Genomic DNA, 14,005 nt, shown 5'->3' with positions numbered 1-14,005 from the left:
GATCCAACAGTGCGCAAAACAGACATAAGCCCTGTGCTCATGAAGCTATGCCTTATAATGGGGGCAGAAAAATAATAGAGAAATGCATAATGTGTTAAGTGGTGATGTTTTAGAAAGAAAAGTGGAGCAGGGTAAGGGGAGGACGTGATGAAAGGAGGTGTTATTTTATAGAGTGATACAGGCTATTCCAAGGAGGTGACAATTTGAGTAGGGACCTGAATGAAGAAGTGAGCCATGTGGGCATTCAAGGGTAGAATGATACAGTAAGAGCAAAGGCCCTGAAGTGAGAGGGGCATGGTGCTTGGTGTACTGCACCCTAATACAGCATCTACAAATTCACTCTCCAGCCTCAAGAGGCAAGACTAGCTCATCATCACTGCGGGAACAAAGCCTCCTTACCAGCAAGTCAGCAGAATTTGTCTTAGTCCTGATAAGCCATTCTAGCCATTCTCAGCATCTTCCTGGAAGCCTCCTAATAAAGCACATACTGTAGGTGAATGGTATTCCAGCTGGGGATTGCATTCCTGAGTGAGATATCAGCATCCAATCAGGAAAGTCTGTCTGACCAGCCAGTACCTTAAACACTCAGTTATAGCCTGACCAGGCAGTGGCGCAATGAATAGAGCATCGAACTGGGATGCAGAGGATCCAGGTTTGAAACCCCGAGGTCACCAGCTTGAGCATGGGCTCACCAGCTTGAGCACAGGGTCACTGGCTTGAGCATGGGATCGTAGACATGACCCCACGGTCGCTGGCTTGAGCCCAAAGGTCGCTGGCTTGAAGCCCAAGGTTGCTGGCTTGAGCAAGGGGTCACTCACTCTGCTATATCCCCCCAGTCAAGGCATACCTGAGAAAGCAATGAACTAAGGTGCTGCAGTGAAGAATTGATGCTTCTTATCTCTCTCCCTGTGTGTCCCTATTTGTCCCTCTCTCTGTCTCTCTCTGTCTTTGTAATAACAACAAAAACAACACAAAAACACTCAGTTACAGCTCCCACTGCGCTATATAACAGTCAGATCGTTGGAAGGATGCTTGATGCCTTTCACCACTACCATACACATGTCCACTGACCTCATGTGGGCCCCACTTTGCGGGGCTCCTACAGCTGGTGCCAAGATGAAAAGTCTGACTGAATCATGATTCTAGTCTAAAGCTTGTTCTCAGATTATGACAGATGTGCATGCCAGAATCATCTTAGCAGCTAGATGCAGTCCCCATAAATTACTTTTGTTTTCGGGATCAGAGGAAGGTCACTAGCCAGCCCTGGTAGGTGAGGGGCATTGGAGCTGGCAGGGAAGTCTATAAGGCAGGCTCATGCAATTAAGGGAGGCTGGGCTAGGAGTCTTTGGAACGTTGTTGGCTCCTGGTGGCTTTGGTGAGTTTGCAGAGAAGTGTCTGGTGTAGGTCTGTGATCATTGTTGGGTAGTTGGGTTGGCAGTGGAAAGGAAGAGGGAACAGAAAGTTCGAGCCAATCTAAAAGTAACAGATCCAATTGCATTCATCAAATAATCTGATTATTATTTGGTGTATGTGACTCCCAAACCACCAGTCAGAAGAGAAATTCTTTCTCACTCTGAGTTGGTCATGTACATGAGCTGGGTAGCTGAGAGCTTTACAATCCTCCAGCATAGAAGGGGCAGGAATGGCCAGACCGAATCTCCCAGGTTCAGTTTGGACAGGGCAGCGTTCCAGGTCTCTAAGCATTTTTGATAGGATTTGAAGGATGGGATCATGGCAGGATGAGGCTACAGGTGTACATACAACCAATCTGAAAGATGCTCACATCTGTGCCTGGAACACAAGAGTGTGTGTACCTGCAATATGGCACTGAAAAAGTTTATTTCTTCCACTCTTTTATTTTAACTGTCAGAAAATGCAGGTTGATTTTTGTCTGAGTCTAATCCATCTACTGCTGATGTTTAACTCATTGGACCAGCTTCTGTATCTTGATAAATGTTACTCAGAGCCACCATATTGAATTAGGAGCTGATTATATTTGATTTACCATGTAACAGGGTTAGGTCCATTTCCTGGGATGTAGCAGAAAGGCCTGATGGTCACCAAGCTGACCCATAATTACCCCTTAAAATTAGACCCCAAATGGGTCATGTCCACAAGTTCCCTCATTTAAGGGGTACACCCCAGCAGAGCTACCCAGGACTCGATAAGAAGCACCATGGCTGCTACTACCTCTACAGAGCCTTGACCCTTACCCAGGACCACATCACTTCTGATACATGTATTTGAGGGTGGCCCCTTTCAGAAGCTACTTGTAAAAGGGAGAAAGTAGTACCAGGAATCTCTGTGGCAAGGTGAATTAAGAGGAGCTCTAGTTTCAGAGTCAGATGGACCTGGGTTCAAATCCCAGCTCCTCCACTGTGATCTTGGGCTGCAAGCTTTACCTTTCTGGGCCTTAATGTAACCCAATAAAATGATGGAGACAATAGTAGGCATACTGCTGTGGTGCAGAGTGGGAAAACGTGATGACATCAGGAACTTGGCCTTATCCCATGACGCCGGGGGCTTCAGATTATCATGGAAATCACTGATACACCCATTTGCCATAAGGTGCTCCACTCTAGACATAGCTACTACAGAAGCAATGTTGATACCTGACCATTGGCTGAATATTCCAAAGCAGTCTGGACAAGAAACAGCTAATTTGGCTCCAAGTCGTCCTAGAGGAATGGGAACTACCACCCGGCCCCCACAGTGCAGTCAGCTGCCTCTGGAGGAGCCTGGGCCTAAAGGGTCCTTCTTTGTTGGTGTTCCCAAGATTGGATGGATGATAGTTAGCTCTTCTGGACCCCATGGGACTAGATGGGATCCCCTCCAGTTTTACTCCCCTCCATCCCAGGTAGCAGCTGTGTTGGGGGTGGGGGAAGGATACCAGTGTTGTTCTGTTTACATCCAAAGCCTGTGGGACCAGGGACTACCATTCTCAAAAGAAGGAGGTGGTGACTGGATATGCCATGGGGCAGTGGCCCCTTCTCCCTCACCCCATACCTCTATCCTGAGCCCAGAGTAGGAGCCCTGGTAGTAGCAGAGGCTAGAAATCCTGTCTGGGGAGAGCAGGGCCTCAGCCTGCAGCCTAGCCAGGCCTGATTTTGAATCCTGAAGTGACCTCCCCCCACCCCCACCTAGAGGGACAGTTTATTCCTTCGGTGTTTGAATGAGAGTGGACGGGAGGCACAGGGAGGGGTTCTGCAGGCCTGAGGAGCCTGAAGGGTCTGCTCTCTTTGTTCAGAGCCAACAACTACAGGCTTAGTGTTTAAAATGTCTGAATCAATAAAGGGATTGTTTATCAATATTTAAAAACAGAAATATAATTAGAGGTTGGCAAACCCCCAAAGCTCCTGGCCACAGATGTCAAAGGCTTCCTTGACCTGGAGCTGGGCACAGAATGAAAAGCAGCCGCAGACACGGTCTGCCGTTGTGCTCTGCCACAAATCCCACTTGACAGGCACTCCCCACCAAGGCGCATAAAAGAGTCTGTGGCTAATGGAATGGCATTTCACATGTGTACACATTTTTTCATTCCTAGGTGGTTTTTCTTTCTAAACCTGGTAATATGGGCATTCTATTTTAAGAGCATCAATTACTGTCCAATTTTAATGTAACTAATGTGAACAAAAAACCCAATTTTGAGCCCAGGAAAGGAAATAAAAGTAATTTATGGAGTAATTTTGTGTTCACATCCCTCAAGATTGTCCGAGAACATGTGTCTAATGCAGTTATTTCTGGTCAAGAGAAGTGAATAATCAGCTTTTTCGTGGTTTCTGGAGAATGAGGTGATGGCCAGCCACATCTGCCTTAGAGACGCCAGCTCAGCCCAACTCAGGCCACCTCAGGCCAGGTTCCCTCCTCAGGGCTCAAAGAGGTAGTGTCAGGAAGTAAAAATAGAGTGAGGGATTCGGCAACAGCTTTGACACATGGTTTTCTCATTCCAGGGACTGCCACATAGGACCCTCCTTTTCCAGCTATTCTCAGTGAAAAAGAAAAAAAAGTTAAGATTATCTGAGAACTAAATGAAAACAGGGCTATATTTTAGCCACTGTTTCTGCATTCTTCTACCTTCTCCCAAGTGTTCCTTTTGGCTCTTCTTTCCTCACCAAGCCAAAAACGGGATAAGTCCAGGGTTCTGCCTTTGACCCCCTTTTCCCCCCACCTGCCCTCCTTGAGAACAGGCATCTACAGCTGTGGCTTTATCACAGGATCCACAAGGCCACAGCCCTGGCACGTTCTAGACACCTGCCCACCTCTTGGACAGTCCCCCTCACCTTAGGAGGTCCCCAACATCCCAGATTCAGATTCCACATTTCTCTTTGATGGGTCACATTTGGGGCATATTCCTCTTCCCAGCTATCATTCTGTATGCTGGTGGCCAGGACTGTTTGACATGTGATACCAGTAGCAGTGCCTCCGAGCTCAGCCCTGAAGCAGGGCTGGGAGCAAAGTGTTCTCCCTGAACGAGGTTCTAATGCTAAATGCAAGGGGAGATCAGGAATGCTTCCCAGAGAAAGAAACTTTTCAGCTGAGACCTGAAGGTGAGGAGCAGCCAGGCAGGCATGGAGAGGGGACAACATGAAGGGACAGCATGCATGAAGGCCAATCCTGAGGGAGACTGAGGACTACGAGAGGAAACAGGAGAGCTCTGGAGGCACAAGCAGGGGAGAATAAGATTGGCAAAGAGCACCTCAATAGTTCCAATTGGCTCCTGTTGATTCATACCTTCCAAGCCTCACCAGTTCTCTGTGGTGACAACAGCTGTGGGCCAGTTCACACTCAGGTGTTAAGGACAAACAGTGGCAGCATCCACTTCAAATCCCTCTGGGACAGAGAAGGGTAGCAGCAAAGGGTGTGGGGATGGCTACATGCCATGGCAGACCCTTGGGGTATTCTTTCTTGCCTGTGCAACCTCCTGAGCAGTAGAGAGCCCTATGGGATGGAAACCCTAGCCAGAATGCAGCTATGGATAAGTCTTACCCAGAATCTCTAGGTATGGGACTTAAGACAAGTCACTTTACCTCCCTGAGCTGCAGTTTCCCTCTCTGAGTATCAGAATAATACCTAACCTCCCTGGGTACTTAGAGGATTAAATAAGAGGTTATGCATGTGACACTCAGTACAGTGCCTGCCCTCAAATGCTGGTGAAGATGGTGATTTCAGCAAGCTATAGGTGTTAATGCCGCACGTAAGTCCACACATCTTTTAACCATTAAGGCTAAAATTTTGTGTATCTCCCTTTATACAAAGCAGTCTAATTGATGCACTAGTTCAAATGGTTGGGAGCTATTTTCTCACAGCCCCAGCCTGATATGTACAGCAGGAATCAAATGTTTTGGTGATAAACATTTTGACATGGCTAGAAACCATTTTATTAATTCAACCATGGTTCCCTGCATGCCTCTTGGGAACTGGGATCCATGCTTGGTGCTCAGGGGACTCTAGGCTGCCAGTACATAGCTCTGTGGGTGTGCAATTAAGGGGAGGCGGTGATAGCTGTAGAACTGAACCTTAGAGGATGGGTGCCAGGTGGACCAACTGGAAAGGGTATTCCAGACCAGGGGACAGCATGTGCAGAGGCACGGAGGTGTGAAAGAGCATGGCATGTTTCAGGAAAGATGAGCACTAGAGGTTGGGGCTGACAGAACGAATGAGTGGGAGTAAGGGAAAGGCAGAAGTGAGGCTGAGGAGGGTGGGGCCCCTCCAAGGTCCCCCACGCCAGGTAGGTAGAGGGAGTTGTTCTGTGCTCTAAAGGGGATCTGCAGATGCTGGACAAAGACATAATGAACCTTAAGCTGCTTATGGTGGGAATCACGGGCTTGGACGTGGAGAATGATGGAAGGGCTCCAACGCAGACTTGTTGACTGTGCACCTGTGCAGGCAAGAAATAAGGCCTGAGGGGAGCTGGTGGCCAGGGAAAAGGGAAGCAGGAACTAGAAATGGACTGCAGAACTGAGAGGATTGGCCTTAACTCTGTATAAGACAGGGTAAGGAGGAGGGAGGGGCCAAAGAGTCTCTGCACCAATGTGGCTGAGAGCATGGAGCTGGAGCAGGGAGAGCAGGGTTGGTCAGCTCAGGTCCAGGGAACAGAACTCTGCCTCCTCCCTTCCCTCTACCACTTTCAGGCTCCCTCTGTCTTTTTTCTTTAACTGCCAACAATATACACCAAATACTTTCTACTTGCTTAATATAGTTCTTTGTTTGTAACCTAAAAAGAATGAGTAAATGGGCCCTGGCCAGTTGGTTCACTGGTAGAGTGTCAGCCCGGTGTGTGGATGTCTCTGGTTTGATTCCTAGTCAGGGCACACAGGAGAAGTGCCCATCTGCTTCTCCACCACTCCCCTTCCTCTCCTGCAGCCATGGCTTGATAGGAGCAAGTTGGCCCTGGGCGCTGAGGATGGCTTCATGGCCTCTGCCTCAGGCAGCTAAGAAGGAGCTTGGTTGCTGAGCAACCAAACAATGCCCCAAATGGGCAGAGCATCACCTCCTAGTGGGGTTACCATGTGGATCTTGGTCAGGGCACACGCAGGCCTCTGTCTTTCTACCTCCCCTCCTCTCTGAATAAGAAAAAAAAAAAAAAAGAATGAGTAAATGGAATTTTTTTTATTTCCTCCTCAACCAGAAAAGCAAAGTTACCTATACATAGTATCTCATGTGTATGAATGTCTATTGTTCTTATGTAAAAAGAACAAAAACAAAACAACAATAACAACAACAAAAAGACAATTCAGTCTCTAGGATAAAGTTTGGTATCATCCCTTCGGTGTCCAGCTGGTCCTCAGTGCCCTCCACCCCAGTCTGAGAGAGCCTAAGGCTGAGCAGCCACATGCCAGGCTCATCCTCCAAGGGCTGGAGCAAGACCTTGACATGGCTCTTTACCTGTGGGACCTGCAGATCTTCTTGCAAAGCCAGAGGGCATGGTCTTAAACCCTGGGAGTGTGACATTTTGATAAAGTTAAAAAAACGATTTCACTTTGCAAGACAAACAGCTAATAAAATGGATTCTTTTTTGGTAACCACCCATACAGCAATCAATCTGTCACTCGGAAAATTGTTTCCTGAGAGGTGTGAAATGAGGCCACTCCAGTTCTGTGGGAACAGAGAGCCCGAGAAGCCTTCCTCTCATCCAGATCACTTGCCACCAAAAAACAGGGAAACCATCTGATTCAGAGCACAGGAAATACCTGGCTAATTGATTGCTCAATCAATACTGACTTTTGGAAAACAATCAGGAGGCTACTGTCCCACTGTTTACTTGAGGCTGGCCCACACCTATCATCATGTGCAAGTTTCTTTTCAGTTGCCTCTGTTAATTTTCAATTCCATCCCAATGGGGAGGAAAAAAAAGTGTTTCTCACACAGGGGGCTTCCAGAGAGAGTCATATTATGGGGGTGTCTCTGATGTGCTGTAGCCATTCAAGTAATAACTTGAAACAAGGGCCATTTTAACACCACCAACAAAAATCAAAAGGACAAGCCTGGTCATAAGATACCACCTGAGGCCACTGTCAGAATAAAGAGGCCTTCCCCTCACTCACTCTATCTTCAGATCTGCTTGGCTGCCTCATATTTATTCTGCCTTTATTTTCCCTCAGCCCTCATTCTCTCACAGCTTTTTAAAAAAGAAAGTCTCATTATGTTGTACATATTGTAGAACAGAATTTAAGTCTTCTTAAATCTTTTTTGGAGCAAAATGGACTAGATCTTAGTTACTCAGAACCTCCCTCAAAACAGCTCTAAGCAAAAAATTCTGCAATTAAACTTAAAGGGAAGCAAGTCTGCTTCAAGTGTTAATACCAGACAGTAAGTAGTATCTGCACACAGTAGGCCTTCTATAAATGTCAATTAATATTTTTGTAATGATAGAATCTGAGAAGCCTCAGGAACAAATAAGATGAACTGGGTAATAACTCCCTTGAAATAGATAAATAAATAAATAACCAAAATATTACTAAGAAAAACATCAGAACAAACAATGGTAAAACTATAAAAGACACCTGGAAGTAGTAGTTGGCATAACTGAAACAATAGAACAAAGAAATCAGTGACATTGAGGATAAAATAAAACATCAGGCCCTGGCCGGTTGGCTCAGCGGTAGAGCGTTGGCCTGGCGTGCGGGGGACTCGGGTTCGATTCCCAGCCAGGGCACACAGGAGAAGCGCCCATTTGCTTCTCCACCCCTCCGCCGCGCTTTCCTCTCTGTCTCTCTCTTCCCCTCCCACAGCCAAGGCACCATTGGAGCAAAGATGGCCCGGGCGCTGGGGATGGCTCCTTGGCCTCTGCCCCAGGCGCTAGAGTGGCTCTGGTCGCGGCAGAGCGTCGCCCCTGGTCGGCGTGCCGGGTGGATCCCGGTTGGGCGCATGCGGGAGTCTGTCTGACTGTCTCTCCCTGTTTCCAGCTTCAGAAAAATTTAAATAAATAAATAAATAAATAAATAAATAAATAAAACAAACATCAAACCAGAAATGTAGGCTTTGGAAAATGAGAAATGGTATCACAGCCCTAAAATAGGAGAGAGAAATAAATGGGATGAGGTATATGAGAAGTGAAACATCAGGAAAAAATACAAGAAAAGTTTTCAGAGATGAAAAAACAGCTCAGCCTAGATCTGAAGTAAACACACTATACTTTTCATGTTTTTTTTTTTTTTAATTTTTTTTATTCACTTTTTTTTTTTTTTTTTTTTTAGAGAGGAGAGAGAGACAGAGAGAGAGAAGGGGGAGGAGCTGGAAGCATCAACTCCCATATGTGCCTTGACCAGGCAATCCCAGGGTTTTGAACTGGCGACCTCAGCATTTCCAGGTCGACGCTTTATCCACTGTGCCACCACAGGTCAGGCTACTTTTCATGTTTAACTCTGGGGGGAAGAAACAGCTTGGCCTGTGGTGGTGCAGTGGCTAGCATTGACCTGGAATGCTGAGGTCGCCGGTTTGAAATCTCGCATTTGTCTGGTCAAGGCACATATGAGATGCAACTATGAATTGGTGCTTCCCACTCCTCCCCCTCCCTCCTCTCTTTGGAAATCAATCAATAAAAATATCTTTGAAAAAGAAAAAGAAATAAGCATTTGCTAATTTTTTATTTTTATTTTTTTCTTTCATTTTTCTGAAGCTGGAAACAGGGAGAGACAGTCAGACAGACTCCCGCATGCGCCCAACTGGGATCCACCGGGCACGCCCACCATGGGGCGACGCTCTGCCCACCAGGGGGTGATGTTCTGCCCATCCTGGCGTCGCCATGTTGCGACCAGAGCCACTCTAGCACCTGAGGCAGAGGTCACAGAGCCATCCCCAGCGCCCGGGCCATCTTTGCTCCAATGGTGCCTTGGCTGCGGGAGGGGAAGAGAGAGACAGAGAGGAAAGCGCAGCGGAGGGGTGGAGAAGCAAATGGGCACTTCTCCTGTGTGCCCTGGCCGGGAATCGAACCCGGGTCCTCCGCACGCTAAGCTGATGCTCTACTGCTGAGCCAACCGGCCAGGGCGCATTTGCTAATTTTTGAATGATAAATTACCTGGCAAGCTGAAGTGAAGGGAGATATATTTTTGTGAAGCTGTATAAGATGACAAGAGAACTGACATCACAAACAGTAAAGACAAGATGAACCTCAGGAAAAAATGTGAAATTCTAATCACATAACATTATGTTCCTGAATGAGACTTGCTCTGTACAAGTAGAAGAAAACAAAGTCATTTAAAAATTGGGGCAAATTTGTGCACAGTTATGCTTTTTAAAAGCAAAGGATGCCTGACCTATGGTGGCGCAGTGGGTAAAATGTCAACCTGGAATGCTGAGGTCTCCAGTTCAAAACCCTGGGCTTGCCTGGTCAAGGCACATATGGGAGTTGATACTTTATGTTCCTCCCCCTGCCTCTCTCTAGTTCTCTCTCTCTACCATCTTCCCTCTCTCTCTAAAAATGAATAAGTAAAAAATCTAACATCAAAAAAAGAAATCAGCCTGACCTGTGGTGGCGCAGTGGATAAAGCGTCGACCTGGAAATACTGAGGTCACCGGTTTGAAACCCTGGGCTTGCCTGGTCAAGGCACATATGGGAGTTGATGCTTCCAGCTTCTCTCCTCTCTCTCCCCCTCTCTCTCTCTCTGTCTCTCCCTCTCCTCTCTAAAATGAATAAATTTTAAAAAATAAATAAATAAATAAATTTAAAAAAAAAAGAAAGAAATCATATCTTTTTTTGTTTTTTTATATATTTTTTAATTTATTGATTTACTTTACAGCGAGAGGAAGGGAGAGAGGGAGGGAGAGAGAGAGAGAGAGAGAGAGAGAGAGAGAGAGAGAGAGAGAGGAACATTGATCTGTTCCTGTATGTGCCCTGATCTGGGGATTGAACCAACAACCTCTGTTCTCCGGCCTATACTCTAACCAGCTGAGCTATCTGGCCATGGCAGGAAGTCATGTTTGAAATATAAAAAGCAAAGGAGAATGTCTGGCTTTTTATAAAAATGTAAAGGACAAAAGCTGATATAACACGACATTAGAATTATAGACCAATTGAAAAAGAATTAGTGATCTGAAATGTACCGTAATCACTCTTAAGACTTCACCCACACTCTAATAATTCCCAAATCCTGATCCAGACCAGCCCTCTCCTCTGAGTTCTATGCCTGAATATCCCACAGTCACAGAGTCTAATCTATGCAAACATCTCTCAACATCATAAACCTGCCTTCACTCATCTCATTCCTGGTTAGTGAGCAATTTCAGTGCCCATACAGTTGCTTGAGCTGGAAACCTCTAAATTCATTCCTGGACCTTTCCATGCTCTTCAAGTAACCCCTTGATCTCATCCATTTGTATTAGTCTGCTAGGGTTGCCATAAAAAAATATCAGACTGGGTGGCTTAAACAACAGGAATTTATTTTCTCACAGTTCTGCGGCTAGAAGTCCAAGACCACAGTTCTGACTGATTTGGTTTCTGATGAGATCTTTCTTCCTGGCTTGCGGTCCTCACGTGAGCTTTCCTCCATGCATGTGTGAGGAGGTGGAAGCTCTCTGATGTCTTTAAGGACACAAATCCTATCAGATCTAGACTCTACCCTTATGATCTCATTTAATTTTAATTTCTTCCTTAGAGGCCCCAGCTCCAAATACAGCCACATTGGGGGCTGGAGCATCAATATATGAATTAGGGGGAGGTGTGCAGCTCCTCTCAGCAGCCATCCCTAGCAGTTACCCTGGGGTACTTCTGCACCCCAACCAAGGTCTCAGCCAAAAATGCACACAGGGCATCTGAGCATGCCTGTCCAGCCATGCGTCTTTCTTTGTCTTGGTTTTGGGGGAGGTGTCTCAGGGTAACTCCTTCACCAGAGTTTAGTCAAGACCTTTCCCCAAGGCCAGCAGCTGCTCCCACCCTTATCTCAAGGGAATTCTGCCACCCCAATCTAGTCTCAGGTCTGTACAAAATCTGACCCTGACACCCAGCTGGAGGGCTGTGTGACTTTGCATATGTTAACCAACCTCTCTAGACTTGATCTTTACTGAAGGAACCTGGCCCCAGCACCACCATCTGTATAAACAAATCATTCTCCTAGGTGCCAGGCCCTTTGCAACCATTATATCTGAACCGATAAAATTGGTGTTATTATCCTTATTTCAAGAAAGTAGAAACTGAGGCTTGGAGAAATACCTGGTCTGAGGCCAGTACTTACTGGTCTAGGGAGCAGGTCGGTCCATCTCCATAGCTGTTTCTGCTGTCCAGGCTGTGTCTCAGGAGAGGTAGAGACACCCAGGAATGTGGACCAAACTCTGTGCGTCTGGGGACGTGGTCTCACTTGGAGCTGCACGTCCATCAGGGGTTATCCCAGGTGCTGGTCTGTGGTATAGGGGCCTGTGGGCTAGAGGCCTCTGGTGGACAAGCAAGCAGGCACGTGCTTAGGACCATGGCTGGCTCCATGGACACTGCCTTGCTGTGCTGGGTAAACAGCCCACTTTCCATGCCCGCCCCCTCAGTGCTGCCCTGCCCCAGTCTCACTGCCTATTTAAGCAAGAGGCCCCAACTCCACTGAGCCCAGGCATCGGCAGCTTCCAGAGCTAGGAGAGCAGCGCTGCGGGCTTCGCTTACTTGGGATGAAAAGTCCTTCTGTTTCACCATTTCCTACCGGTGCGTTTTGAATGATGATGCTGAGCTGGGTTGTAGCGGGAGCTGATTCTGCTTGCCTGGGAGTGTATTGAGATGTGTAGCTGGCAGAGGGAGGCTCTGATTGAATTTTTCCATTTCTAACCCCTGACTTGCTATGATCTTATTTTCAAAGAGGGAGAAAGGTTGTAGTTTGTGAAAAGACAGAGGAGAGCATATCTCAAAACAAGGTCTAGCTCAGAATATCAACAATCTGACATGTTTTCCTTTCATTTGAAAAAAGAAATGGTCCTGTAATTTCAAGGTTGTAGAGATTCCATTTCCCCTCAGGAACCCCTCCTTAAATAGTTACTTCCTGTCATTTAATTCTGTTTTGAAAAGACACATGGGATTTTTTCAGAAGAGTTTGGTAAGGAAGAGAGACAGTACAGCTGGCGGGAGACAGTTTGGGGGAGAGTTTAGGGGATGTCTGAGGACAAAGACCCTCCCTGACAAACTTCTCATTGAGAGATGAGGAGTGAGCTCCTCCCCTCTGAGAGGGCAGTGGAGCTGAGAGTAGCACAGGCCAGGATGGCTTTCATGTCCACTTCCAGATGTTTGCCAGCCTGTGCTCTAGGGTCAGGTGAGCTCAGCAAGAGGGTAAAGGACAGAGGTTCATTCAGGTGTGTCCCAGATACAGGGGTAAGCTACCCTCTGACTGCTCAGCAGGTTGTGCTCCCCAGGCTAAAGATGGGCCAAGATGCCTGCCAGGTACTTCACTCAGAGGAAATAAGCCAAGGTACCCACATCAAAACAAGGGGAACAGAGGTCATCTCATATAGAGCAAGAACCAAGGAGCTCTGTCTTCCTTCTTACCACCCTGCTCTGGCAACAAGTACCCATGCTCATTTGGTCCTGGCCATGGCCATTCAAGATCTTGTAGTGACCCCAGTATAACAGAGGACGGGGCATCTGAGATTCACAATGAGATAACTTGCCCAAGACCATTCAGCTGACTAGAACCTATGTCTCACTGAGCTTTTCTATGTGTATTCCTTATCAGGAGGGTGCCAACTGTTTGCCAAGTGAGGAGACACTCCTTCCAGCCCTTCTGCAAACATCTTTGGCTTGGGGGCAGAGGAACTGGGACTCTAGTTTCAGATTCTTCTGAAACACTTAGTTTGGCTGACTTACAAAATCAGTGTACATAAAGGATGGGGAGTCGTCCAGCGGGACCCTGGGGACCACTGGGATGTAGGATAGTAAGAGGGCTTTGCGTCGGGCAGCAGAACTGGTTTCAGAAGGTGGAGAGCCTAGGAGGGGTGCATGGTACCTGTGCTGGATAGGGGCTGAACGTCCTGGGCCTGAGTCTAGGGGTTGGGGTGGAAGCCAAGGATTGGCTGGAAAGTCGGGGGCTGGACTTTGCACTGGACAGAAGAGCCAGGACTGTTTATCTGAGGCCAAAGGGCGAGCTCAGGGGTTGCCTGGGGGCAGAAATATGAGCTGGAGCTGAAAGGGGGCGGGCCCAGTACCTGAGTCAAGGGGCGGAGCTAGGAGGGTGGGCGGGGCCGGAGAACAGGACCCCGCCTAAGAACCCAGACCCTCCTGAATGTCTTGGGCAGCGGATCATCAGGCTGAGTCTGTAAGGGATGTGGAAAGCTGACAGCATCGTGTCCAAAGGCCTCCAGTCACACAAGCGCCCTCCCCACTCCCACGCCAGCCGCCACCATCCCCTCTGAAGATTCTCATAAATTCACCAAGTGTCCCCACTGAACTTCTCCTTCACAGTCCTCTTTACTTCCCCACCTCTTATCTGCTGCCAAATCCCTCTAGTACTTACTCTCCACACAGCTTCCTACCCACCCCAACCCGTCCTGTAGCCACTGTCCCTCTTCCTGGGCCTGGGCTCAGTTTTCCCCCACCCCCAAG

At 47.5% G+C, this 14,005-nt stretch overlaps 1 protein-coding gene across 2 annotated transcripts in view; it reads left to right on the top strand.

Annotated features, from left to right (window-relative positions):
- SMPD3 (sphingomyelin phosphodiesterase 3) overlaps positions 1 to 14,005 on the top strand; it is an 89,207-nt gene that overhangs the window by 48,099 nt on the left and 27,103 nt on the right. The window lies entirely within an intron of this gene.

Source organism: Saccopteryx leptura, chromosome 9, assembly GCF_036850995.1.
Source record: "Saccopteryx leptura isolate mSacLep1 chromosome 9, mSacLep1_pri_phased_curated, whole genome shotgun sequence".
In the NCBI taxonomy this organism is placed as follows: Eukaryota; Metazoa; Chordata; class Mammalia; order Chiroptera; family Emballonuridae; genus Saccopteryx; species Saccopteryx leptura.
Note: the sequence above shows the minus strand (reverse complement) of the source record. Positions and strands in the feature narration are given on the sequence as shown.